This window comes from Tamandua tetradactyla, chromosome 10 (genome assembly GCF_023851605.1).
Source record: "Tamandua tetradactyla isolate mTamTet1 chromosome 10, mTamTet1.pri, whole genome shotgun sequence".
NCBI classification, from domain to species: domain Eukaryota; kingdom Metazoa; phylum Chordata; class Mammalia; order Pilosa; family Myrmecophagidae; genus Tamandua; species Tamandua tetradactyla.
Window position 1 is genome coordinate 61,722,759 of NC_135336.1, and position 27,674 is coordinate 61,750,432.

At 34.5% G+C, this 27,674-nt stretch overlaps 2 long non-coding RNA genes across 3 annotated transcripts in view; one reads left to right on the forward strand and one right to left on the reverse strand.

Moving 5' to 3' along the window:
- LOC143647952 (uncharacterized) overlaps positions 1-27,674 on the reverse strand; it is a 182,212-nt gene that overhangs the window by 90,998 nt on the left and 63,540 nt on the right. The window contains exon 5 of one of the 2 annotated variants that reach the window (XR_013158274.1): positions 24,923-24,983. The exons of the other annotated variant lie outside the window; for it this stretch is intronic. This is a non-coding gene — a long non-coding RNA (uncharacterized LOC143647952). Of the gene's footprint in view, positions 1-24,922; positions 24,984-27,674 lie in introns of those variants that run through there. 2 annotated transcript variants of the gene reach the window in all.
- Positions 8,321-27,453, forward strand: LOC143647953 (uncharacterized). The gene is made up of 3 exons (XR_013158275.1): positions 8,321-8,357; positions 24,558-24,631; positions 26,557-27,453. It is a non-coding gene; the product is annotated as an uncharacterized LOC143647953 (long non-coding RNA).

Sequence of the window (27,674 nt, forward strand, 5' to 3'; positions counted from 1 at the left end):
CCAAATCTGTCTTATCTGGGACATAGTTTGGTAGTTCCTTCCAAATATGCATATGGCAGTCCAACCACTCATGGATTCTGTTTTCTATCTCCCAACTGGATATCGTTTGATTTAATAAAGAAAAACTTAGTGTCTTAGTTGTCCGGGATGCTATGATAAACAGGATAAACTGGTTTTGACTTAAATAACAGGAATTTAGAAGGCTTTGCTTTCTTCCAAGGTTGGCAAAGTTCTGGCTGGCCAGGACTTGGAGTTCCTTGGCTTTCTTAGTACATGGCAATCTTCCAGTTCCATTAACATCAGGTTTCCAGTTCCTTCCCATGACTTTCTCTCACTATTTCTGAATTTCTTCTATTTATAAAGGACACCAGTAATCCTTTTTTGTAGATTACTAAAATTACATCTACAAGGGATTTTACTTACAATGGGTTCGTTCCCACAGAAAAGTGGATTAAGAGCAAGAATATGTTTAAAATTGGGATACATATTCAAACCATCACACCTAGTGATGATGAAACTAATCATAGTGAGGTTAAAACTATTTGATTTAGGGGTGGTGCGATGGTGGCTCAGTGGCAGAATTCTTGCCTGCCATGCTGGAGACCTGGGTTCGATTCCCATGCTTTCCCATGTGAAAAAAAACAAAAACAAAAAAAACAAAAAACTATTTGACTTGCAAAAAGTACTTCTTTGGGATGTGCTTTAGCGTGAATACTATCAAATAGTTACCCAATAACAATACTTGCCAAGTAATCAGATTGTTATTAGCATCCATAATGGGAAATACATGAGGTAGAGTTGCTTGAAGTTTTCCTCAGAAGGAAAAAAGAGTACTGAAGTCCTAAAAATATTAGGATAAAACGTGCAAATTATTTTCTGGAAGGAGACATGTATTCTTAAAATTAATAACTGTATGAACTAATAGCTGTATGAACACAACTAAAAGTATTCTGAAATGATCCTTATATTGAAAAGCATGGAAAAGAGAACCTTTAATTTGGATCTAATGAGAAGCTATACTTTATCTAGGGTGGTTGAGTCAAGCTAGAGGGCATTTATTTAAATTGCAAATAGCATATGTATATGCATGTATAACATGTGATCAAGGACTGGCAGAAATGTAAATAGAAACCAATAGATATGGTGCTTCATCACCTAGACAATTTGTGGAATTTCCATGGATATAATTTTGAATTAAATTATGTCACCTTTACCTTCCCATCTTCCTCACATTCATACATCATTCACTGATCCGTTATTGTTACTTCCTTTCAAAATTAAAAATAATTGTATCTTGGAATTATGCATAATACATATTTGATAGGTAAAACATTGCATTCAGTAACAAAATGAAACTAGGAAGTTTGCTACTGAAAATCACTAATTTTGTATCCATCACCCTCCATATAACCAAACAAACCATACTGTTTTATCATAGCTGTTAAACTGGAAATTGTTGAGATATAAAAATTTGAGGATTCTGTCTGTAAAAGTGATTCATTGAAATTCTGAAGCTGAGTTTCCATGATTTAATTTCTTGATAGATAGACAAATAGATACTTATAATGATCTTCTGCTTTCAGCTTTTCTATCTAGGGAGAAAAAAGTTGCCAGACAAGTACATAAGCATATTGACCAACTTAGCTTGATTACTTTTCTCCAGTGACAGGCAATTTTAATTTCCTGTCACATTTATAGTCATCATATTTGAGAAAGGGAAAATGAATTAATAAAATCATTGTAATTCCTTCAAATGACATATATTTTAAAAGCTAAATTAAAGAAAGAGATAGCAAGCCCCCACATTTCATTTTTTGCGTCGTGGAGACCATTGCTTTGTAGCACTTGTAAAGCACTCTGAAAAACCTGTTTTCCAGTGCTAAAATGAATTGAGGTCATTAGCAACACTAAACACATCTATAAAGCAAATTTATTGGGAAGATAGACAATGGTTTGTTGAAAATTACTTTTTTCCTTTGTCTATTTAATTCCTACTTTATCAAATTTCTTTTCATTAAAAAAAAAGGTAGCTTAACAATGTAGTTACTAAACAGTACACAGGGGTTATACTGAACTGGAATTTCAAATTGATTACTAGTTACTTGATTTTGAGTAGATAATAAACCTCTTTAATCATCTTTTTTTATCATCTGTCAGGTGGACATACTAATATTACAAGCCTTATTGGGATGGTGAGGGAATGAGGTAATAAATGACAAAAGGTTAATAAATTTTGTCTATCATCATTATCATTAATGCTATTGTTATTATCATGACACAGCCTTTAGGGCTATAGAACATTTAGAGATGAATAAGACACTTGTCCTCCCCTCAATTCATTGATATCTAGGTGAGAAAGTAGGTATAATGCTGATATGTAGCATTGTACCAAGATATGGGCTAACCACTTAATCTACATTACCCACGTATATTGCCAATTATTATATTATGTAGGTTCATTGAGTATTCCCTTTGCCCAGATGAAGAAAATAGGGACATAATAAGATAAAAAAATTACTCAAGTTATGCAGCTAACTAGACTTGAGCTGGATATGAACCCAAGCATTTTAGAACCAGGGGCCTATTTCTTTCTTCAGCACTAATCATTGGTATTTCCTACACTGATCCATGGGCAAGAGTAAAGCTCATGGGAATCTGAGATGCTTCAGAGTCTTTTTATTATTCCTTTCCTGCCTGGGAAACCTCCGATAACAAACATGCTTCTCTTCCATACAAGTAGGAGAAATAGTTGTCCTCAATCATATTCAACCGTATTCAAAACAAATGCTAACTATAAAAATAATAACAACAATGAGCTGTGTTATTAAAAGAATTAACGAAATGAATAACAATGGCACATAAACTAGAAAAGAGTAATAGGGATTTAGGTATTCTGAAGTGCTGCTAAGGATCAGAAGTAGAGTAGAGATAATCATTAAGAGAGATTTTGATGAGTATGTATATTAAAATTTCTAGGATAGCCAGTAAAAAAGTAAAAATGGTGAATATAACTTATGAAATAATAGAGACGAAATCAAATAAAAATAACCAGTTGTTACTGTGAGAAACTGAAGACAGAAGAGCAAACAGAAGAAAAAATATTGCACCCATTTTTCAAAAGTTGTGTTCCAAAGGGAAAAGAAGCTTGTAAAACCTACAAGGTAGGAGACTGGTGGAACTTTGGCCTGTCCTTCTAAGGCAAGACTGAACCAAAAACAACAAAAACAAGTAGTTATTAAATTATTTAGTCAATGTTTCAAAATTAAACTGAAACAAACAAATGAAATTGTCTAATTTCATCAATCTATACATTAAATCTGTACATCAATCTATACATTAAAATATTAACATATTTTTATATTTTTATAATATTTTATAAAATTATATATATTGTATTAAATTATTAAAATCTATACCTTAGAATATCTCAAACTATCTAATAGTAGTAGTAATGCACAGTGACAGAACATTCATGTATTGCTGGTAGGAATGCAGATTGCAGCAAACACTTTAGAAAATTATTTCTTGTCATATAAAAGAGTTGATGACATGTACAATGGCCCCTAAATTCTAATCCCTCTATATTTATCTAGAAGAACCCCATATATAGGTACATCAAAAGGCACAAATATTTTTGTAAGAGAACTTTTTCTAATAGCAAAAGACAGAAAAAAATGAAATGTGTATCAGTACTAGAATGAATAAATAAATTGTGCTATATTCATAGAATGTAATACAATATAGCAATATAAATGAAGGGACAACAACTAGCTCTAATAACTTAGAGGAATCTCAAGAACCTAAAGTTGGGCTAAAAAAGTAAGTCTCAAAAACATATGATTTAATTTTATTGAAATAAATTTTAGAAGCACAGGAAATAAAAAGAAAAATTTTTAAAGACTCAAAATAAATGATACCATTTTTCTAAAGCTTGTGTATAATAAATCCAAAATATGGGTGCAGGTTACCCTTGGAATGGAAGGAACAAGGAATGGAAACGTAGGTTTACATGGAAAATGACAAAAGCAATGGGACTGCTGTTTTTTTCTTAACTGGGTAGTTTTTATATAGTTTATTTATTGTGATTATTTATACTTAATACATTTAAAAAATAACTATGCTTTAAATACTAATAATCAACTTTACAAAGACCATTTTTCAAGTGGCTGAAATAGAATTTTAAAAATATCCTAATTGAAAATTCTATGCAAATTCAATACATGAAATGCTTTATATAAAATATTACATACCTCAACTAGAAAAATATACATTTAACTTATACAAAATATCAATTTCATTTCAATGTAATAGCTATGAGAATTCATACATTTAATAGAAAGATAATATATGCAAGCTGTGCAAATGCATTTTTTATTACATCATAAAAAAGGAAGTGCCAACCTCTTTAGATTACAGCCTAAGAAATAAAAATTTTGGATAATGCCTAGCTTGAATCCGATTAAAGTTGTTTTCAAAGACATTCTCCTTCTTTGCATATAATCTTTACTAACACATTTTAATGTATTGCCCATGCTTAGAATTTTTAAATAGCTAATGCCAATATAAGCAATACTTTAAATTATTACTGCTATATTAACTGATTCCTTTTCTGACTGACTCCCAAACTGAGGTAAAATTCCACTTGTATGCTTCATTTTCCCCTGTATTTTCCTTTCAGTGGATTCAACTAGTTTGTCTATTATGATTTTTCCCTCTTTTTAAAAAAATAGATTATAATCTCCAAGTTGATAGGGATTTTACCTATCCCTGGGCCTGGCATAGTGTCTAATAAGGAGTAGGTACTTAATAAATATTTATTACATTAACAAATGTATCTTTGTCAAGAAGTTAGCAGACAGAAGTAAAGATAAAAGGCTTTTTAAAAGTAATATTAATTACTTCTTATTTCTCTCATTTAGCTCTTCTTAAGTGCTTACATGTTTCCAAGAAGACTCATTCAAATTTTATTGAATTACATTATTTTTTTATTAAGTAATACATTTATAAGGTTCAAATTTTGGTAATACATATACACTGAGAATTTTTTCTTGCACCCATTTCCTTTTCTGCTGAATTTCTGCCCTTCTACTTTCTAACACTTTTCTAATTTATTGCCTAGCCTTCCTACATTTCAATATACAAATATAAGCAGATATGAAAATGTATTTTATTATCTCCCCTTAATCAAGCAAATGTAATATATACCATATTCATTATTCTTCCCCTTACTTCCTGCTCTGAAAAATATGCCCTGGAGATCTTTCCATATTGATACACTGAGAACCTCCTCAATCTTTTTTACAGATACATAGCATTCCATTTTGTGTGACTATGCAATATCTTATTGACTCAGTCCCTTTGTGTTGTTTCCAGTATTATATTATTATGGAAACTCCAGTGATATATAACCTCATACATAGATCATTTTGGATTGGTGCAGATTTATCTGGAAGATAAATTCCCACAGGTAGAATTGCTGGCCCAAAGAATAAATACATTAGTAATTTTGAAATTCACAGTGATTGTGCTTTTCTGTATTCCCACAGTGTGTGAGTGCAAGTACTCTAAGAAGTAAATGCCAAGATAGGAATAAACATGAAAGGATTCCATTTGGGACAATGCCTGTGTGAAAGGGAGTAGAGAGAGCACCAGATAAAGCTGAGAAAGTCTTCAGACAGCTATTCAAGTCTTTCCCAGTAAAGGCTGGGGGAGAGACAGAGAGAGAAAGGAGAGACATTGTATGAAATACTCTAAATTACCACACGGCCTAAGGAAGTATAGGCAAAAGTCTTTAAGAAAGCCTTGAGGCAAAGTCTACCAACAAGGTAATCCCTTATCTCCCAAGAATGGGTCTGCTTTAGCACTCTCACAAGTATCATTCAATGGCCAGGATGGGGGTGCAACCACAGGAGACCAAAGAGTAGCAGAAAGGATCCTTGGCTATAGTAATTATCCTCTCTGTAATTGGAGGTTTGCTGGATGCATTCTCGTTCATGCCACATGAAAAAAGTTATTTTAATGTCAGTTTCTCTACAGCTTCACCAAAGTGTCTGGCCAACCTTTTCACTTAAGTTTTCTAGGTATTCAGTTTTTCTTTTTTTCTCTTTTCGAATGGGTAAGAAGACCCGGGAATTGAACCCAACCCGGATCTCTAGCATGGCAGGCAAGAATTCTGCCACTGAGCCACCATCACACAACCCTAGGTATTCAGTTTTTATACCTTAAAATGGGCATAATTGTGTTTGATTGTTCATCAACATCATAGTGTTGTTAGGGTAGATGACATGAAGTTATGAAAATAAGACAATTTTGAAAATACTTACATCCATACATGTAAGTTTATTAATCTTTATCTTAATCAAATTTAGTTGGAGTCCTCACTTCAGAAGGATTTATAAGATTTGTCATTATTAAACTGCTGAGAAAAGCATGCAATATCCTAGAATGGTTTACTTACCATAAGTAAATTTAGCAGACTATGTTTACTAAATAGTAAAAAAAAGCACTTTTATTAATACATCAAATTAATGTGAATAGAATTGCATGAAGAGATTAGAAGCAACACTGAGTACCTAGAAGCAGAGAAACACTGAGAGAAACAGTGATTTTGAACAGCTTTCCATGAATTAATAAATAAGCTATTTGGTGATGGTAATTACAGCATTCGTATTTACCTTGTATGATACAAATATATCAGGGAAGAGTAATAGACATGAGTTCGGGAAACACAACATAAATATAACATCACATAATAGATCTTTGTTTAAGAGTTGCATTTACTTTATATAGGGCAAGTAGAAAATTATGAATTCTATAGCTCTAAAAGGTTTTTCTTTACCTACTCTTTTTGCTATCCTAAGCTAAGTCCCAAATGTAATAAAACGTTCCTGCTGTTGGATTTACTTTCCTCACTCTGCCATTCTTAAGCCAGCTTTAAAGAAAACGTTTTCCTGTGATGTAGGCATGGGAGTTCATAACCTCATTCTCTTGTGAGCATCATGCCAAGCAAATACTATTTAGACACTGCCGTCATTAGGCTCGGCAATCAATGAAACAAAGATTTATGTAAAGTGGAAATGTAGAGACACTTAACTAAATATACATATTCACTTGGAAAATTCTTTATTCAAATTACTTAACACACAGTTTTAAAAACCAAATCTGGCATTAAATTCCATACAGTAGACTCTGATATATGCCATTATCTTGATGCCTTTCCTGTTGTGTTTTCCCCTAGGAGAGCATTTACCTATTCTGCATTCTATCTTGGTTACTTTCTTTGACCTTTTCTTGCTTTCATTTTGTTCCTTTTGACTCCAAATCCCTTTCAATATATAGTAAATGCAATGGATAAATAGCACAATTTTAACTTCTCACCTCTTCATTTTAAATACACTCTTTCTGCAAACTGCTGGTAGTATTTATAGCAACACACCAATATTCTATTTTCATAAGAGATGAAAGTCAATACTTTTGAAAATTTTAATCTTCTCCCATTCTATGCAAATGTAACTTCTTTGATTTGTAGAGTTAGAAAAATTCAAAAAAGAATGTATTAACAAACTACTGAGACACTAAAATTTCATTTACTGTTCTTAAAAAAATGAGGGGGAGGGTGTTGCTGGTTTGTGTTAGTGAAGACAACTGAAGCAATCAAATTATTGTGTGTGGCGTATTCCATAGTTTTTCCAAGAATGTGCATTTAAAGACTTTATTCCTTAAGAATACTATGTACATGGTTTTTACAAACTCTAGCACTAAATAATGACAGAAGTAATCACCCGAGTCCTATTTAGGACAAATACTTATATGTAAGGACACTTTGGAGGGATGCTGTAATCTGAAAAAATATTTGAACCACAGCAACAACAAAATAATTGCTTGTATAGAAATCTGCACATCAAAAATAAAACTATGTATATGTTGATTAATTTATAAAGATTACATCAAATAAACAATAAATATTCCACTGTATTTCAACTCCTTTCTCACTGAGAGACAGATGAAAACATGAAGATACTATTGCTAAGTGGTGAGCCTCTGCTTCATGCCAGTTTAGATTAGCTTACATTCTGCATTCAAGTGCTGATTAATTTCTTCTTTATTTGGAGAAATAGGGCCCCTTGTGATTTTTTTTTTTTTTTTGTATTATGGCTCACACTTCACAGCTTTGTTTTTGTGAAATGCTTCTTTATACTCTTCAATTGCTCAACATTTAGCCTTTAAAAAATATTATAAGACAATTTACTACCCACTCCAACTTTTCTTTCATGTGGAAGGTCATCTATCTGCATAATTCTCCCTTTCTCACTCTGTTTCAGGCTAGAAGTCTGAATTCTACCTTGCTTCTCCAAGAGGTTGGTTTGTCTGAGTTGAAGTCTTTTTGGTTCCAGTACTGCCTAATTCTCTCCATGTTATGAAGAGGATACCCACATATAATCCTTTAATAGGAACTCTATTAAGCGTCATATACCAACTACTTTGTCTTATTTCACCTGGTTCAATACTTGGGTACAGACACAGGGTAAAATTATGGGTTTACCTCAACAGCCCCATCTAAATATATTAGCCAAGTTTTATTAAACATATCCCAACTGAGAAGTGACTATTACCAGATAGTAAACATAAGAAATGTATACTCCCTTGTAGTATTTTTTTGCAATACTGAAAACTTTTTAATTTCTCTTAATCTCATTTTCTTGGCCCTTTGTGTTTTAGAGTACTGTGGAGATAAATTGATAAGTGAAGATCTTTTATCTTAAAGTCATTTTATTGCTTAATTAAATTTTAAATTAAGTCGATCAGATACCACTGCCCAGGTCTTTGGCCTCTATATTCTATTTTGCCTCCAGTTTGACTAGCCTCACTTGCAATGTGGATGAAGGTGATTCAACCACCACATAAGAAAAATGCAGCATCCTAAAAGAACATAAAATTAATGAAAATCAACTTGTCTATGGATCCAAAATGACAAAAATCATACATTTAAAATAAAGATTATTTTTTAAACATCCTTTCACATCTCAATTTCTCAGACTACATGGAGTATCTTCTAATATTAACATGCCATTCTTACTAGGCTTGGCTACCTGCTGTGAACCACTGTTAAGTACCCAGAAGAATCTCAGTACAGGCCAATGCAAAGGCTAAGATGTTAATGGCTGTTAAGTCAATTTGAACTTAAAAATAAACAGTGGGCTTAATAGAGTCCTAATTATTGTCAGATGCAGTGTTTAAAAAAAAAAAAAAACAGAATTTATTTCCATACCTGTCATGAAAATACATTTCCTTTTGAAGGAAAATCTTATTTGTATTTTAAAATATGGGATCTGCCAGGCAAGCAAGTACTTCTCTGTTTAATTATTGATTACTTTCCTTTAGATATGAGACCAGTCTTGCCCGATGAGATAAAATTAGACCATCAAACTAAAAAAATATAGTATGCCGACATACACTCCACTCTATCATACAGACTCGTGTGTCCAGATTCTTCTGACATTTCATTTAAAAAATTTGTTGAGTAAGGACTACATTTTAGTCTATGTTTTATTTGTTTTGGCTTTTGTTTTACTATTCATCTTGCAGGCTTGCTTTTTTAGAACTGCAACTCCTGGATTACAGTTTGATATGAATGCATCTTAAGTGCATCTACAAAGACATAGAATATCACTTGGTTCAGTATTTACAGGTGGGAAAAATCAGACCTGAAGAGATCAGTACAGGTGGTTTGTGTAAAAGCTACAACTAAAGGCAAGTTTTCTGATTTCCAGAATATGAAGCAACTATATTTTATTTACCACATGATGATATCCTATGCCCAAGTCAGAAGCAGATAATAAATAGTATCAGTTAGTGGATGTAGAAACCATATTGATGTGTTCCATTGTTATATAGTGCTGGAATAAAGTAAGAAGTTTCAGAAAATATATTGCTGCAATCTGTATGGACTGCATTTGACCCTGTAGATACAACTTCCTTCTGTGGTAAACTGAATTATGTACTCCAGCAAAAGGCACAGTCCTAAACTTAATTTCTTTTCCTATGGGTCTGGACCCATTTGTACATAAGATTTTTTGAAGATCTTCATTTGCGGTGTGGACTCATTTATGAAGAGGACTGTTCTAGTGGTTTGCAAAAGCTGCCAGAATGCAACATACCAAATGTGTAATGTTTTTTTAAAAGGAGAATTTACTAAGTTGCAAGCTCACAGTTCTAAGGCCATGAAAATGTTCAAATTAAGACAAGACTATAAAAATGCCCAAATTAAGGCATCCAGTGAGAGATACCTTGGCTCAAAAAGGCCGATGATGTTCGGGATTTCTCTCTCAGCTGGAAGGGAACATGGTGATAACGGCTAGCTTTCTCTCCAGGCTTCTTCAGTGGCTTCCCAGGGGTAGTTTTCTTTCTTCATCTCCAGTGGTCTCTGTGTGGGCTCTGTTGGCTCTAAACCTTTTTCAAAATGGTTCCCTCTTAAAGGGCTCCAGTAAGCAACCCCACTTTGAATGGGTGGAGACACATCTCCATGAAAACCATCTAATCAAAGATACCACTCACAATCGGGCGGGTCACATCTCCATGGAAACAATCAGAAAGGTTACACTCAGCAATTTTGAATGAGTATTGAAGGCCATGGCTTTTCTGAGGTGCATAATAGCTTCAAAGTGGCGCAAGGACTTCATAGGATCCTATTTAAACTGTAGCTCAACTGAATCAGGGTGAGGCTTAATCCATATTACCAAAGTTCTTTATAAGCAGAAGAAATTCAGATATAGACAATCACAACAAACCACACAGAAGGAAACCAAGGATTTAGACATGAGACAGGAGGCAGAGATGCAAGCCAAATAACCCCAAGGATTATAACAAACCAGCACCAGAATATTACAAACTGTAAGGAATAAATATGACTTTGCTGACACATTGGTTTGGGACATCAGGCTTCAAAACATGATACAACAAAATGTGGCATTGTGTGGCATTTGTTATAGTAGCCTGGCAAATTAAAATACATTATTTATTTCTTTTAAGAAACTCTTCTTTTAAAAATTCAAGTGCAGCATACATATCCCAAAGTAAATGAATTGTATGTGCTCAACTTGATGAATATTCGCAAAGTGAATATACCTACATAGCTGCCACTCAAATCAAGTTTGGAATGTTTCCAGAACTTCATAAGTCTTCTTTATGACTCTTTTCAGTAATTATGACTACCAAAGTAAACATAATTCTCACTTCTACCACTCGTGGTCAATTTTCCTCATTATACAGGCCATATTTAACTGGAAAAATATGTTTTCTTTGGGGTTTGGCTTCTTTAATTCAATACTATTTGTGAGTTTTATCTATACAGTTAAATAGGCATTTTCATTGCTGTATAGTAATCCACTATGTGAATATACCACAATATATTCATATATTCTACTATTGGTAGAAATTTGAACTATTTATACTTTTTTTGAACTATTTATACTTTTGATTATCATATTTATGGGGCTATTACTACTATTCCTGTATTTTTGTGTGTGCAAAAGAACACATCTATATATCCAGAAATGTAATCATAGGGTCATAGGCTGTACTCAGTTTTGATAGAATATGCAAAGTCATACCAATTTAAGCTCCCAACATAAATATAACACAATTTTGATTATTCTATATCCTTACCTAGCAATACTAGTTTTTTGGTATTATTTTGTTTATTGGTTTTTTTAGTTATTCTAATGGATGTATGGTAGATTTTTCAATTTGTTTTAAATTTTCATTTCTCTGGTGACTAATGCTGAAGACCTTTTCATCCATTAAATACCTTCTTTGGCCTCATCCAGGTTCTATTCTTCACACCTGTCCATCCAGGTATATGACCCTAGAGGCAAACTCATACTGACCAGTTCCCTTGTCTTTTGGGTTTCATCAGTGGGTAACAGTGGCAGGGGGAAGGGAGGTAGGCAGGAAATGGAATCAGGCATTCATTCTCTCTGCTCCTTGCCTTTGGCTATGCTGAAGGCTGTTTCTGACCTTCAATAGAAATGTCTCAGGTCTTACAAGTTAGTCTACCTCATAGTCCTCTGTCTCCAGTTTCCTGGTAATTATTCTTCTCCCACTCCAAAGACCTAGGAGTGGTATGTGGTCCTTTTCTTGCCCCAACATATGACATGTTTCACTATTTTCACCATATCCTGTGGTTTCATTATCCCCTCACATCACTATGTGTATACTTCTTTTATTAATCCTTTCTCAACTTATTCCACTTTGTATGTGCCATTTGTTTCCAGAAGGAAACCTGAATGATACGCACAGCTATTTCTAAATTAGAATGAACATGTGCGGGAAGATGATGCATATAAGAGATAGGAATTTGAAAATTGATTGAAGTTTATTTTATAAGAAATACATTGATTTAAAGTAAACTTTCTATGGAATTTCAAGTGTTAAATGTTTTCTAGGATGAGGCCCATGCTTAAACTTATGGTAAGATATTTTATTATCCTGGCATCTAAGGTCAAGTTCTTAAACAGTTCCTGTGATCTTGAAGGAGTATAAGTCAGATTTTTCTAATGATCATACCATATTGCCTTAAATTCTATTCATTATCATTTGTGACAAGGGAGAGTGTTTTGGTTGGCTAAAGTTTCTGCAATGCAGTATAGCAGAAATGGGTTGACTTTTACAGTGGGGATTTAATAGTTTACACATTTACAGTTCTAAGGCCTGAAATGTCTAAATCAAAGCATCAAGAGGAAGATACCTTCTTTGAGGAAAGTCTTCTGGCATCTGGGGTTCCTTTGTCACATGGGAAGTCACATGGCCATTGTGTACAGGTCCTTCATTCCTGGGTTCCATTGTTTTCAGCTTCTGATTCCAGCGGCTTTCTCTCTCAGCATCTGTGTAGGCATTTTCCTCAACTCTCTCAGCTTTTCCTGTCTTTTATCTTCTCATAAAAGTTTCCAGCAAAGGATTAAGACCCACCTCAAATTGGATGAGTCACATCTCAATTGAAGCAATCTAATCAAAAGGTCCCACCCACAATTAGTCTGTACCCACAAGAATGAATTAAAAGAACATGACCTTTTCTGGTATACATAACAGCTCCAAACTACCACAAAAGGGATCTAACGCTCTGAAACATTACCTTTTCTGAAATGTTAGTGTTCTACATTGTCTTAATTTCCTGGAGCTACCATAATAAGTACCATAAACTGGTGACTTATAATAACAGAAATTTATTATCCCTCTTTTCAGGAAACTAGAACTTCAAAATAAAGGTGGCAGCAGAGCAATGCTCCCACTGAAACATGTAGGGGTGAATCCTTCCTTGTCTCTTTCTAGATTCTGATAATTTTCCTGGAGGTCCTTGGCTTACAGTTCCAATATATCAGTCTCTGCCTATATTATCAACTGGTCTTCTTGCCTTATATTTGCATGTCTGTGATTGAATTTCCCTCTTCTTATAAGAATGTCAGGTACATGGGATTAGGTCAGTTTGGACTCATCTTAACTAATCACATCTTCAAAGACCCTACTTTTAAATAGGGTCCGTACTTGGTACTGGGGTTTAGGATATGAATGTATCCCTTTGGGAGACACAATTCCATTCATACCATATATCAAGTCTTCCTTTGCACTTTTAAGTTTTGTCTCAGGTAATACTTTCAAACCATAGGTAAATGAAACTATTTCTTTAAAGGGATACATATCTGTATTAGTTTGTTAAGCTGTGGGAATGACATATACCAGAAATGGAACAGCTTTTAAAAGGGGAATTTAATAAGTTACAAGTTACAGCTCTAAGCCTATGAAAATGTCCAAACTAAGGCATCCAGGGAATTATACCTTAATTCAAGAAAAGCCAATGGATCTGGAACACCTCTGTCAGATGGAAAGACATATGGCTGTCATAACCACTGTTCCTGTGGGGGTTCCTCACTTTGCTTCTCCAGAGCTGGCTTTCATCTCTTGGCTTCCTTTTGTTCTCTCAAGGTTCTAGCTTACTTAACATCTCATGGGAAGACACATGGCAATTTCTGCTGGGCTCCAAGCCTCTTCAAACATCCATGTCTCTGTTCTCTCAAACAACTGTTTTCCAAGCATCTACATCTTGCTCTCTGTTGGCTCTGCTCTGAGGTTTCTCCAAAATGCAAGGACTCTAGCAAACTAATGAAGACCTACCTTGAATGGGCAGAGTCACATCTCCATCTCATCAAAAGGTCACACCCTCAATCGGGCATGCCACATCTCTATGGAGATAATCTAATCAAAGTTTCTACTGTGCAATATTGAATCAGGATTAAAACAAATGGCTGCCCCCACAAAATAGGATCAGGATTAAAACATGGCTTTTCTGGGGGTACATAATAGCTTCAAGCCAGTGCATTAACATTTACCATAAACTATTAAAATGTTATATACAAATCAAACCATCCAGAGAAGAAGGACTTCCAGGGATTGGAAATTTTAAAATGCCCAGAAAGAGTGAGAGAGAGGTATGATGGTTAAGTTCTTCATGCGTCCTCTTGGCCAGTTTATGGTGCACAGTTGTTTGGTCAAGCAATCCCTGACATGGCTAATACTATGAGGGTAATTTGTGGATATAAATCATTAGTATATTGATTGCATATATGGCTGATTACATCTATAATCAATTGAGAAGACTGCCTTCAACAAAGTGAGAAATTTCACCCAATCAATTAAGGGCTTTAAGAGGAAAAGTGATGATTTCAGCAGTCAGAAGAATTTCCATCTCTACTTCAACCAGTCAGCTTTTCTTGGAGAATTCATCAAAAATCTTCATCAGGGTTACCAGCATATGACCTGCCTTATGGAATTTGGAATTGTCCATCCCCACAGTCACATGAGACAGTTATAAAAATTGCATAATATGTACAGATATCTCCTGTCAGTTCTATTTCCCTAGAGAACACTGATAAATAAAGCTTTAGTATCAGGAGTGGTTCTTGAGAAACAGAATCTTAAAGATGAGATTTCTGAATTAGTTTTGGGGTTTTTGGAATTGGTTCTCTAATAATAATAGATCCAAAGTCACTAATGGCTCTATTTCCAATAATCAATGTGGGACTGACAATCTATAGAGTGAGTTAGCAATAAATATACACAAGTTCTCACCATGAGATATGGCTACTCAAATGCTTATAAGAGACAAGAGTCTGGATGAGAGTGTTTTTAATACCTTAACAGAGTATTATGGAGTGAAAAGGTATAATTATGTTGACTGGTTATTCCTAAATATGCTAGATACAGTTATAAAAGAAAGAGGTGAGCTCACGTTTTCAAATTCATAACTTAAGCAGTGCATTAAGGATGTGAAAATTTCAATTATTGCCATGAAAGAAAATTTTATGTTGTATAGCTGCAGACTTGAGATCTCTGAAAAGCAGGCCCAGAGTCTCATTGTACAAGTGTCTGAATTACAATGTAAACTAAATTTACAACATTAAAGAATGTCTGCTGTTAAAGTAAAGGCATTGATCAGAAAGGAATGGAATCCTGAAAATTAGAATGGAGACATACGGGTTGATAATTATGGTGGTAGGGAAATTGACTAGATTTTTCTGAATATTTTCCAGATAAACCTGTGAAAGTCTGCTTGGAGGAAGCCACCGAATCTTCAGTTTGCCTTGAGGAACAAATCTCCAGACAAGTCTGCCCTGAGGAATCCGCCCTCTAAAATCCACCTTAAGAGATTAATTCTGCTGTGCCTAATAAACCTGTAATCACCCCTTCTGAGAAAAAAAAAGCCCTCATATTTCTATTTGAAGAAATTAATTCTGTTTTACAAAATAAAAATGCAATGGAATGCCCTGAGTTAGTTGACTTGCAAGATACTTCTACTTCTTGTGACCCACCCTCTCTACCCCTCTTTTCTTCCAGACCTCTACACAGACTGAAGTCCCAACAGGCTCCAAAGGTGAGGTACAAAGTATGACCCATGAGATAGTACATTAACTCCAAAAGAATTGTATGAGTTTTCCTATTTATGTGCACAGAATTCAGGGGAATATGTGTGGAAATGAATATTACGGGTGTGGCATAATGGTCAAAGGAAAAAAAAAAGTTGGATCATGCTGAATTTATTGATATGGGACCACTAAACAGAGAATCTGGATTCACTGTTGCAGCTTGAGAAGATGGAGAGGACTCTTAACAGTTTGCTTGGGAGGTTGACTGAAACATGGACAAAAAGGTGGCTGACATCCCCTGAGGTCAAAATGCCAGAACTGCCCTGATATAATGCAGATGAGAGGATAAAAAGCTTAGAGAGATTGATATGTTATAGTGGATTTATCATGTAAGACCTGTTCACCCATCCCAGGAATTTACAGAGAACACAACTTTCAGCAAGACAGTGAAGAATAAATTTGTGAAACTCCATCATCCCTGAACTCCATGGTTGCTCTATATTGTAACTCAGATATTATTGTGGGAACTGCTATCACTGAACTGAGATCCTTAAGCCTCATGGGTATGGTCAGATCCTGGATTTACAGAAGCCATGTGGCAACACTCAATCAGAAAGATGAAGTGGGCATGGCTACCATACTGGTCAGCAGATTCAAAGTAGCAGTCAAAATAGTGTGATTAATAGAGACCTATGACATTGGCTAGTAGGTCATGGGGTCGCTAGAAGCAAAATAGTTGGACTATCTAGTAAATTCTTACATGATCTGAAAAGGCAGAAGAATTCTAGGTCAAGTGACCAATGTCTAACTTGAATTACAAAAACAGACAGTCACTGCCTCTTAATCAATTCTCAGATCTGAGATAGTTTACAGACCTAGCAACCCATGAATGAAGGGAAGTCTGGGTCATCTTGGGAATAATCCTGTTACACTGACAAAAGTTTGCACTGTTAATCTTCCACCTAACCTTCTCCTAAGAGATCTATGGCTTTTTACCAGGGTAATTGTGCACTGGGGAAAAGGAGATGATCAGATAGTCCAGAGATTATTAGACACTGGCTCTGAAGTGACCTTAATTCCAGGAGAACCATAATGTCACTCTGGCACACCAGTCAAAGAAGGGGCTTATGGAGGTCAGGTGATCAAAGAAATTTTATCTCAGGTCTGTCTCACAGTGGGTCCAGTTGGTCCTTGGGCCCATTCTATGGTTATTTCCTAAGTCTTGAAATGCATAATTGGAATAGATGTGCTCAGCAACAGGCAGAACACCAGCATTGGTTCCTTAGCAAAACAGTAAATTAGATGGAATGCCAGATTCCTGAAGGGACTGCAGAGATTAGTGTCACCATTAAGAATTTGAAGGTTGCAGAGATAGTTATTCACACCACATTACAATTCAACTTTCCTATTTGGCCTGAGTAGAAAGCGAACAGATTGTGGATGATGACAGTGGATTATCATAATCGTATCAATTGCATCTTTTGTCTAGCAGTAGTATTGTTGTTTGAGCAAATCAACAAATTCCCTGGTACCTGGTATGGAGCTATTAATCTGGCAAGTGCTTTTTACTTGATATCTGTTAGTGAAGACCACCAGAATCAGTTTGCTTCTGATTGCTGGAAAGGCCAGCCATAAATCTTCACTGTCCTACCTCAGAAGTTTATGAACTCTCCAGTCCTATGTCATAATCTTGTCAGCAGTGACCTTCATGGCCTCTCCCTCCCACAAGACATCACACTGGTCCATTATATTGATGATATTTTGTTTATTGGATCTAGTGAGAAAGGAGTAATAACTACTCAACTTACTGGTAAGACATCTGCATGTCAGAGAATGGGGGATAAATCCAACAAAAATGCAGGGGCTTGCAGCCAGATAGTTATCATGAAACCTGAGTGATGTATCATAAGCTGGATGTTTTGTGACACAAGTCATAAAATGTGGCATGCACAGCAGCACTCCATCATCAAATGGAAGTGGTATATGTGACAGAGCAAGTTCTGAAGGCACAAGTAAGTTAAATGAGAAAGTGACCCAGATGCTATGACCCCCACTCCTGCCACATTGCCTTCCCTTTTGTAAAGGCCACAGCTATAGTCTCTTGAGGAGTTCCTTACAATCAGCTGACTGAGGAAGAGAAAACTTGGGCCTGGTTTATAGATGATTCTGCTTTTTATAAAGTGCAACACTACAGACCCTTTCTGGAGCATCTTTGGAAGACAGTGGTTAAGGGAAATCCTCCCAGTGAATAGAACTTCAAGCAGTTCAACTGGTTATGAATTTTTTTCTGGAAGTAGAAATGACACAAGGTGCATTTGTATACTGATTCATGGTCTATCACAAGTGATTTGGCTGGATTGTCAGGGACTTAGAAGGAACATGAATGGAAAATTGGTGACAAAGATGTCTGGGGAAAATGAATGTAAATAAACTTTTCTGAGTGGACAAAATACATGAAGATATATGTGCCTCACATGTGTGCTCAACTGGGCATGACTTCATGCATGGAAGATTTGAATAATTAAGTGGATAAGATGACCCATCCCATGAATACCAGTTGATCTCTTTTCCTAGTCACTTCTGCCATTGCCTGTGGGCTCATGAACAAAGTAGCCATCATGGTAGGGATGGAGGTAATGCATGAGCTCAGCAACGAGCACTTCCACTCACTAAGGCTGACCTGACTATGGTCTTTGCCGAGTGCCCAATCTTCCACCAGCAAAGACCAAGACTCAGTCCCTGATAGGGCACCATTCCCAACATTGATCAGCCACTATCTGATGGAAGGGTGATTATATTTGGCTACTTCCATTGTGGAAGGGGCAGTGCTTTGTTTTAACTGGAATAGACACATACTCCAGATATGAATTTGCCTTCCCTCCATGCAATGCTTCTGCTAAAACTACCATCAATGGACTTGCACAATGCCTTATTTACTGTCATGGTAAATATGTGTTGCTTCTGGCAAAGAATCCGCCTCACGGCAAATGAAGTATAGGTGGCCATACCATGATCCTCATTATCTTGAAGCAGCTGCATTGGTTAAGTGGTGGAATGATCTTTTGAAGACTCAATTGATGGTGCTATCTAGGTGGCAATACCTTGCAGGGCTGGTATTCCTCTTCTCCAGGAGGAAATGTATATACTGTATATCAGCCTCCACTCTATGGTGCTGTTTTCCTATAGCCAGGATTCACTTGTCCAGAATTCAAGGGCTGAAAATGGGAAAGTCACCATTCACTATTACCCCTAATTATCCAGTAGGAAAAAATTTCTTCCTGTACCTCCAACCTTAAGCTTGACTGGTCTATAGGTCTTGGTTCTAAAAAAAGGAATGATTCCACCAGGAGATAGAACAGTAATTCCATTGAACTGGAAGTTAAGGCAGCCACCTGGCCATTTGAGGCTTCTCATGTCTCTGAATCAACAAGCAAAGGAGGGAATTAGTATTCTGGCTAGGGTGATCGATCCTGACTATCAAAGGAAAGTGGGTCTACAAAAAAAATATTAGTGGTAAAGAAGAGTTTGCCTGGAATATAAGAGATGTCCTAGGGCATCTTTTCATACTACCATGCCTTGTGATTAATGCTAAAGGAAAACTGCAACAACCCAATCCAGGAAGGAAGACCAACAGCCCGTAACAGAAATGTCAGGAATGAAATTTGGCTCATCTCACTGGGTAAAGAACCGCAGCCAGCTGAGGTGCTTGCTGAAGGTAAAGGGTATATGGAATGAGTATTGGGTGAAAGTAGTTATAAATATAAGCTATGACCACATGAATAGTTACAGAAGTGCAGATTGTAATGGTTTATAAATATTTCTTCCTTGTTTTAGTATGCGTATGTTTGTGTATAAATAAAATGCAAATACCTTTGTTTTCTTCCATATCTTATCCCCTTATCATCTGATATAAGTTATATTAGTTTCACATCATAGTATTCATGTTATAAACTATCAAGTGTAAGAGTGAATGTTACTTAAGGACTTGCATCCTATTTCTCCTGGGAGAGTTAGTGCATTTCAGATTGCATGCAGGATAGCTGTGTATTGTTATGTGAAACTATCAGTGTTATTGTTTTTGTCTAGATTAAATATGGTTAAGGAGACGAGGAGATGTATATGGCTGCCAAGTTGACAAGAGGTGGAGTGTGATAGTTAAGTTCATGCTTCAACTTGGCCAGTTTATGGTGTGCAGTTGTTTGTTCAAGCAAGCACTGACCTGATTGTTACTCTGAGGGTACTTTGTGGATATAAATCATCAGTATGTTGAGTGCATTTATGACTTATTTCATCTATAATCACCTGAGGAGATTGCTTTCAACAAAGAGAAGACTCATCCAATCAACGGAAGCCTTTAAAGGGAGAAGTAATTATTTCAGCAGTCAGAAGAGAGCTTTTCTATCTCTACCTTAGCCAGCCAATGTCTCCTGAGGAATTCACGGAAAATCTTCATGGGAGTACCCATTTATGGCCTGCTGTATAGAATCTGGACTTGCCTATCATCATATCTGTATGAGAAAACTCTTATAATATCTCATAATAATTACAGTTGCCTCCTATCATTTCTGTTTCCCTAGATAACCCTGACTAATATAAGAGGGTTGAAATTTCAGCCTTATATGAAGACTTATTTGTGTTAAGGATCAATTAATTTGGAGAAACATAGTTATGGAAAAAATAGTATTAGCAATAGTGTCAACTTTGAGCTAACTCAAGTTGAAGTAGTCCCATGATAGTATTAAATAGAACTGATATGCAAAATAATAATTGGGAATGATTCCACAGTATCATGAGCTCTTCATCCACCCATTTACTGTCCTAATCATTGCAATTTTCATGTCTGCTCCAAATGCTTTTTTGAAAACTGCACTATAATTCAGTAATCATCTCTTTTTATTTGTTTTCCAGATTTCAGTGGCAATTAATAGTACAGATCACTCCTTCCCTCCTGGAAGTCAACGATACAAGATCCAGTCCCTTAATTTTTCTCTTTTCTCTTTGCCACTACTTTTTTTTTTGTCTTCTGTGCTGATTTCCCATTTACTACCATCTCTTACATATTTGTGTTTTGTTGAGCTTAGCTATCATTTCTCCATTCTTTTCATTTTACATGATTTCAGTGGATTCACATAATCTCACAATAAAGATGATCATTTATTCTAATGATGTCCAAATCTGCACTTACAGCCATCCCATCACATGATATAGACCCATATTCTCATGGTGTACTAGATATATATTATATGGAGAGCCTGTGAAAGACTTTAGTTTCCAGGTCAAAGTTATCTTCTTTTCCAGAACTGCTCTTTTCTCTTTATTTTACCTTTCAGTTAATGAAATCACTATTCAGTGAGTCACCCAAGCTAAGAAACCTCATTACAATCTTCGACTTATCCATTTATCTCATCTCTCACATTCAATCAGGCAGTACATCCTGCTAATACCATTTCCCAAATATCTTTGGGACCTGTATTCTACTTTTATTCCTACAACCATCTCTCGTGTATACAGCTCATCATCCCTTTTTCAGCCCATAATGATGGCCTAACTGATTTCCTTGACTCCTATGGTTGGTCCATGAGTAACCTGTTCTTCCATTGATTTGAATTAAATGTATGTTTCTAAGTCAGAAATCAGATCTTATCACATTCTTATTTAAAAGTTCCAATTATAGAATTAAATACATGTTTTTATGACATCTTGCTTAGGATGAATGAGAACTCAAAATAGCAATCTATTTTGGAAAAGAAACATTGGCAAAAACAAAAATAAATCTGCCCCTCCCACAAAAAAGTGTAGAAAATGCTTAAACTGAAGCATTCTTATTTTTTAATGCAGTGATAGAGTTTATGGCTTTTTAAATCTTAAATTTTAATTTTAAGCTTTTGAAGGATGCCATAATGTTTAAAATAATAATTGGGAATGATTCCACAGTATCAGATCATGAAATGAATATGATATTCATTTTCACTTTTGATTTTTCCTTTACATAAAATGATTTCATGGCCTCCTCATATATAGTTATAATATTCTATATTATGTAAATATATATGCATATATATTCTGTACAAGCAACATTTTTAGAGAAACAATATTTAAGAATTCATAAAAATTTATGAATTCATTAAAAATGAGTGTTTCTAATTAGAAAGATTTATTTTTTCAAAGGAGAGAACTCTTGGGGTGCACTGAAAAAATGAAAATTGTATCTAATCAGCACTTTTCCCCTTAATGAATAGGACCAATGAGTTGGTATTAAAATGTGCATTTATAAATAGAATTCTGCAGACATGTGACACTATACACCTGCCCGTTAGCTTTAAATTGCAAATGCAGTTTTTTTATGTCTTCATCAATTTTGTATATATTTATAGCAATTGATCAAATTGATTTTCCTATGTGATAAAACTTCTATTGCTTTTGGTTATTTAAAATTTCCAAGGTTCAGTTTAACAGCGATATCCTGGCTAACTCTGGGAATTCATAAATTATATAAAATAAAGAGAACATGGCAATTTCAACCTCATGAATTATTAGTCCACTATAACTCTGGAAAAATGCTTTGATTAAAAAAATCTGTTGTTGCTAGACCAGTTGTTTTATCCCTTCTTTTGTTTCTGAAATTCTGTTAATAATTCTAGCTTTTTTATATTGTTTCTAGATGACCCTTAAACTCAAGAAACAGAGACTGAATATGTGGACTGTGCATCTTTGTTGATTAGAAACTGTGAACTAGTTTGTTTACTGTGATTCCCATCTATTAAAGCATGAAAAAGAAGCAAAATAAAAGCTATTTTCAAGTTTGATAATTAAGTCAATGGGAATTGACAATATGTTTTTACAATTTTCCCTCTCTTATTTGTTGACTCTACTGATAAAGAGAATATCCTTTTGAAGTTCTAAAGAATAATTCTGGAATCCTTTGCTTCTCTTCTATGCAAGATGTTCCTATATGATTATTAGTTGCCACACAGATTTGGTGGAAATAGAGTAGAAGGTCATCTGACAACTTACGAACTTGGAAACCAACACCCAGACTGTAGAGATATAAGTACAATAACTAAAATGGAATTTATGACTGCAGAACTTTCCTTCGATAAATATTCAATATAATGTGTGGGAGAAGGGGGTACGTTTGTTTTGATGTTGTTATAGTTAACAATTTGACACCTAAGGAGGTTTCCTGATTTTTTCAAGAATACTAAGTAAATTAAAACAGAAACAGAATTACAATTTCAGGTCTCAAGACTCCCATTTCTGCATTTTCTCTATCTCAGGTATGAATTGATAAAACCTAGTTAGGTATATCAATTTAAAATCTTCATTAATGGAGGAGAAAAAAACCTTTATATCATTAAATTGAAGAATAAACTTTGGTGCACATGTGTACTTGTGGCCAAAAGGAAATACACTAACCCTATTAGTATACAGTATAGACCCAATAATTTAATTATTGTAATTGTCTGAACTTAAGGTTAGAAACAACCAGAACATTTTCCTAACATTATAAATTCAGGAGGAGCTAATGCAAATTAGAGGAGGAAAGAATGATCTTTAAATAAATGATCTTAGAAAACTTAAATCTGTCTATCCCTTAATACACATCCACACACAAAAGCCAGGTAGAATATTTGTTCATCAAGGACACTTATAAAATGTGGAAAGTCTGGGAACAACCCAAGAGAAGATATTTACAACACATAAAACCAACACAACATGAATTCAAAATACCTATGGATACGTATGGAATTATAACAAATATTCCTATAATCACTAAGAAAAAAACAAGGTAAAAAATGTAATACATAAAAAGGCAATCTTGGTTTATGAAGGAAAGTAGTATGTAAGAAAGAGAAGTGTCTGGGGGACTTTTCATGGAGTTCACTTTCAGCTCTCTTTTCAACACATTAGATTTTTAGTTTCTTTCTACAATTTCTAGCTCTTATCTAACTACAAAATTCTCCCTGACCTTAGATCTTTATTCTCCATAGGCTGTAGAGATTTTGATAAAATAATTAGTAAAGTAAAAAAACAATAACTGATTCTCCCTGAAATTAGAAATTTTCAGTTAATAAACAAGTTGATTTGAGTGGCATCATGTTTGGGAACATCTGCTGGAGGTATAAAATATATATTTATAAAGATATACTTATTTTGTTATCCATATTAACTTCTTATATCTAAGTTAGCATAGTCTTAGAAACATAAATGTATTTTTCCATAATAAACATTACTGTGATTATTTGGCTCCATGGAGCCAAAAAAATTTTTCAAGTAAATTTTGGTTCCATAGCACAACATATGATAATGTTTATTAGAGGTAAAGTATTTTGGATTTTAAGTAACCAACTTATGAATGGAATTTTGAAATGTATCATATTTATAAATTGAGAGATAATTCTGTGTAGACATGTACAAATTTGTATAAATAAATAATTTATTGATAAACATTGAATAGAATAACCACAAGGCAATAATACATTTTAGGAGGCTACAAAGGAATAGCTATCTACTGGTTGAATGGAGTCTCTCCTGAAGAGTGGAAGTGATCACTATGCAGTGAAAAGGGAGAATAAGTGAAACATTTGTCTAAAAAAAGAGAGGGAAATTTAAGTAATGTTCTTTTTTTTATTCATCCCTTAGATGAAATGAGGGAGTGTTTCTTGGAACGTGAGACCTGGATTTCAGAATAAGAAAATCAGGCCCACAAAGTTGAGGTAGTATGGAAGCATGAATGCCCAAATCACCATCATCAAGTAGTAAATCTAAGAGTTAAATGTAATGAAAGGGATTTTTTTCTTTGTTTCTGATGTTTGATGTCATTGTTACTTAGTTGTACGTTTTGGTCTTGAAGAATCCAAATGGAGAGACTTCACATATAATCACCTGTCATGACTGTCATATTTGACAGACTCTCATAAGCTTAGGCATCTGACAGAATAATAGGAGTTAGCTTTGCCAATTTCATAAATGCGAGTCACTGAAACAATGTTATTTTTGTTAATTTAGGTTATTAATATAATTCCACAGTAAGGATACCTGTTCTGCATTTCTTATTTCTCTCAGAACCTGTGGGAATAGAAGGTTTTGGAAGGAAAAAGTAAGAAGACAGGCCAATTTGGCAATATTGCATGAAACTAATTACCTACATGAATGCAGGAAAAGAATACACTAATATAGGAAGTGCCTATGTAAATGCATTAAAATCCAAGAAAAATATCACCACAATGACATAGGAATGAATTATCATATAAATACAGAGAAATAAAGATGAAATTTGAGTAGCATTTATTGTGGCTCTTATTTATATTACCACAATATCAAAATAACTATAATTATAATACTATATTTATGTTGCTAAATCGTTTTGGTTTCTAGAAAAATATGAAACTATATATTTCAATCTTTTTCTTATTAGATGGCATTATCTATAAAGCAAATTTATAATGTAATTCATTTACTTGGAAAAATAAGTTGCATATAAACATATATGAGCATGAATATACATCAATTTGTTCCAATTTAATTGTATTGATCAGATCCTTAGTGATATGTTTATGTGCAGTATTTTCTGTTGCTTTTTGACTAAGGATAAGTATTCAGATTGGTCTTCTTTCTTTGTGGTAAAATTTTGAATTTAAATATGAAATATGCAAGTTTTAACAGTATCCATTTAAAAACCATCCATTCAACAAATTCCTACTAAACAGTGTTAGGCATGCTTCTATGTGGATTTTATAGCCTATTTCATAAAGTTTTTCTAGGACTGTATTTAATTCCCTTCAGTATGTTGTCTTCCACAGTATTTAAAAATTACAAATTACTAATAGCCGCCCCAAATGGAAAAAGTGTAGAAATGTTATATTTTATTGTTAGCATTAACATTAATAATGGCAATCCAAATTGGCTGCTGCAGAATGACTTTCATTCATGATTCTCAAAGAACTGTAACATTCTAATTAATTTTACAGCACCCAAGAGAGACAGGTAAGTATTATAATTCCAATTTTACATATTAAGGAACTGTAACATAGAAGTTGAATTCTCATTTTTCTCCATATCTCAATAGACCTCTTAAGAAACCCCATAGCTATTGCAGGATTTCAGTTCATGTATTGCAGTGTACCTCTGTGGCACGTTTTTCACTACTTAAGATAGATGCTATTTGGGAAGCGATAGAGAAGAAATGTTTTTTGGGATTGGGTTTCCAAACAGTACTGTAGAGTTGAAGGGACCTACTCAGAAAATTGTATGGTATTAACGCACTGGGCCATGCTTGCATTTTATGTCATTTCTATATAGATATAAAACCAGATACTCATTTGGTTCAGAAAAAAACAAGATTGTATGTCCCCTGACATTATAATTTTGAAGGTATAAATAAAAATTTACATAAAATTCCTTCAGCACAACTAAAATCAATAAACTAAACAAATAACCAGAAAAACTTAACCTTCCTTTCTACAATAAACAGGCAAACTAATCATTGCTGCAGTCATACAAGAATCATTAATACTCAGTTACTTCATAGTATAAAATTATAAACAATACTATCAACCAGTGCTTAGTCAGAGTTTTTTATTAAGTGCCAGGTAATTCAATGCAGGGAATATAACATAGCAACTCTTTATAATGATTTCAGAATTGCTGAAAGACCAAACAAAGGAGGAGGTGAGGCAAGCAGAGATCAGCAAAATACAAGAAGACACTGAACCAGCACTGAAGGGACACTGAGAGCAGTGCAGGAGTCTGGGCTACCAATTTGGAGCTGTGGATGAGACATAGCCACTGCCTTTTGGTGAACATTCAAAATACTAGGATACAAATATCCTCACAATCTGCATTCTGTGAGTTAAAATGCAAATGCTTCTTCCCCAGACCTTCTTGACACAAATCTTCTGCTCCTATTTCTCCAAGTCCCACATCAACTAACCAAGTAATTAGCCACTGCCCATGAACTAGTCCCTTAGATTATCTTTCCTTGCATGCGAAATTAACAACTAAATGTATTGTGCAAAGTTGGCTCACTGGGAATGTTTCCTTTTTAGGGATACACTGATTCAATTTTTGCAATAGCTTTTTAACTGGTTTCCCTGTTTCTTCATCCATTTCTACTCTCTACACAACTACCAGAGTGGTCGTTTTAGAACATAAGGTATGTCATGAGAAGGTCTTTACCCAAAATTTCGCTAAATTTCTACCTCACTCAAAACAAAACCTAAGTCCTAATATGGTCAAAAGATCATTTATGACCTGTTCTAATTCTACCAACAGTCTCCTAGTACTCTCCTCTCATTTCATCTGCATCAGACATACTAGCATCCTTTTTGTTCCTCAAACATATCAACAAACATAAAACACATGTTTGTTTTATGGTCATTGCATCTGCTCAAGCCTAAACCTGGTACAACATTCTCCCCTTTTATCAAATGGCTTCTCTTATTTCCTTATGATGAATGCTCACATGTCAACTTACCACAGAGGCCTTTCATGACCATTCTATTTAAAACAGAAACCCTTCCAGCACTCCTTATACGCTTAATGTGCTATATTGTTCTCTATATCACTAACCAAAATCTAAAATATTATCTGGAATTTAAACACCAAGAAGGTAAGGACATAGGATGAATTATATTCTAATATAGCCTCAGAACCTAAAGATGTCATAAGTGCTCAAGAAATTATCGTTGAATAAATAATTAAAACTCATAAACAGTTGTTGAATGAATGAGCAAATAAATCAATGTCTGGAGTTATGTA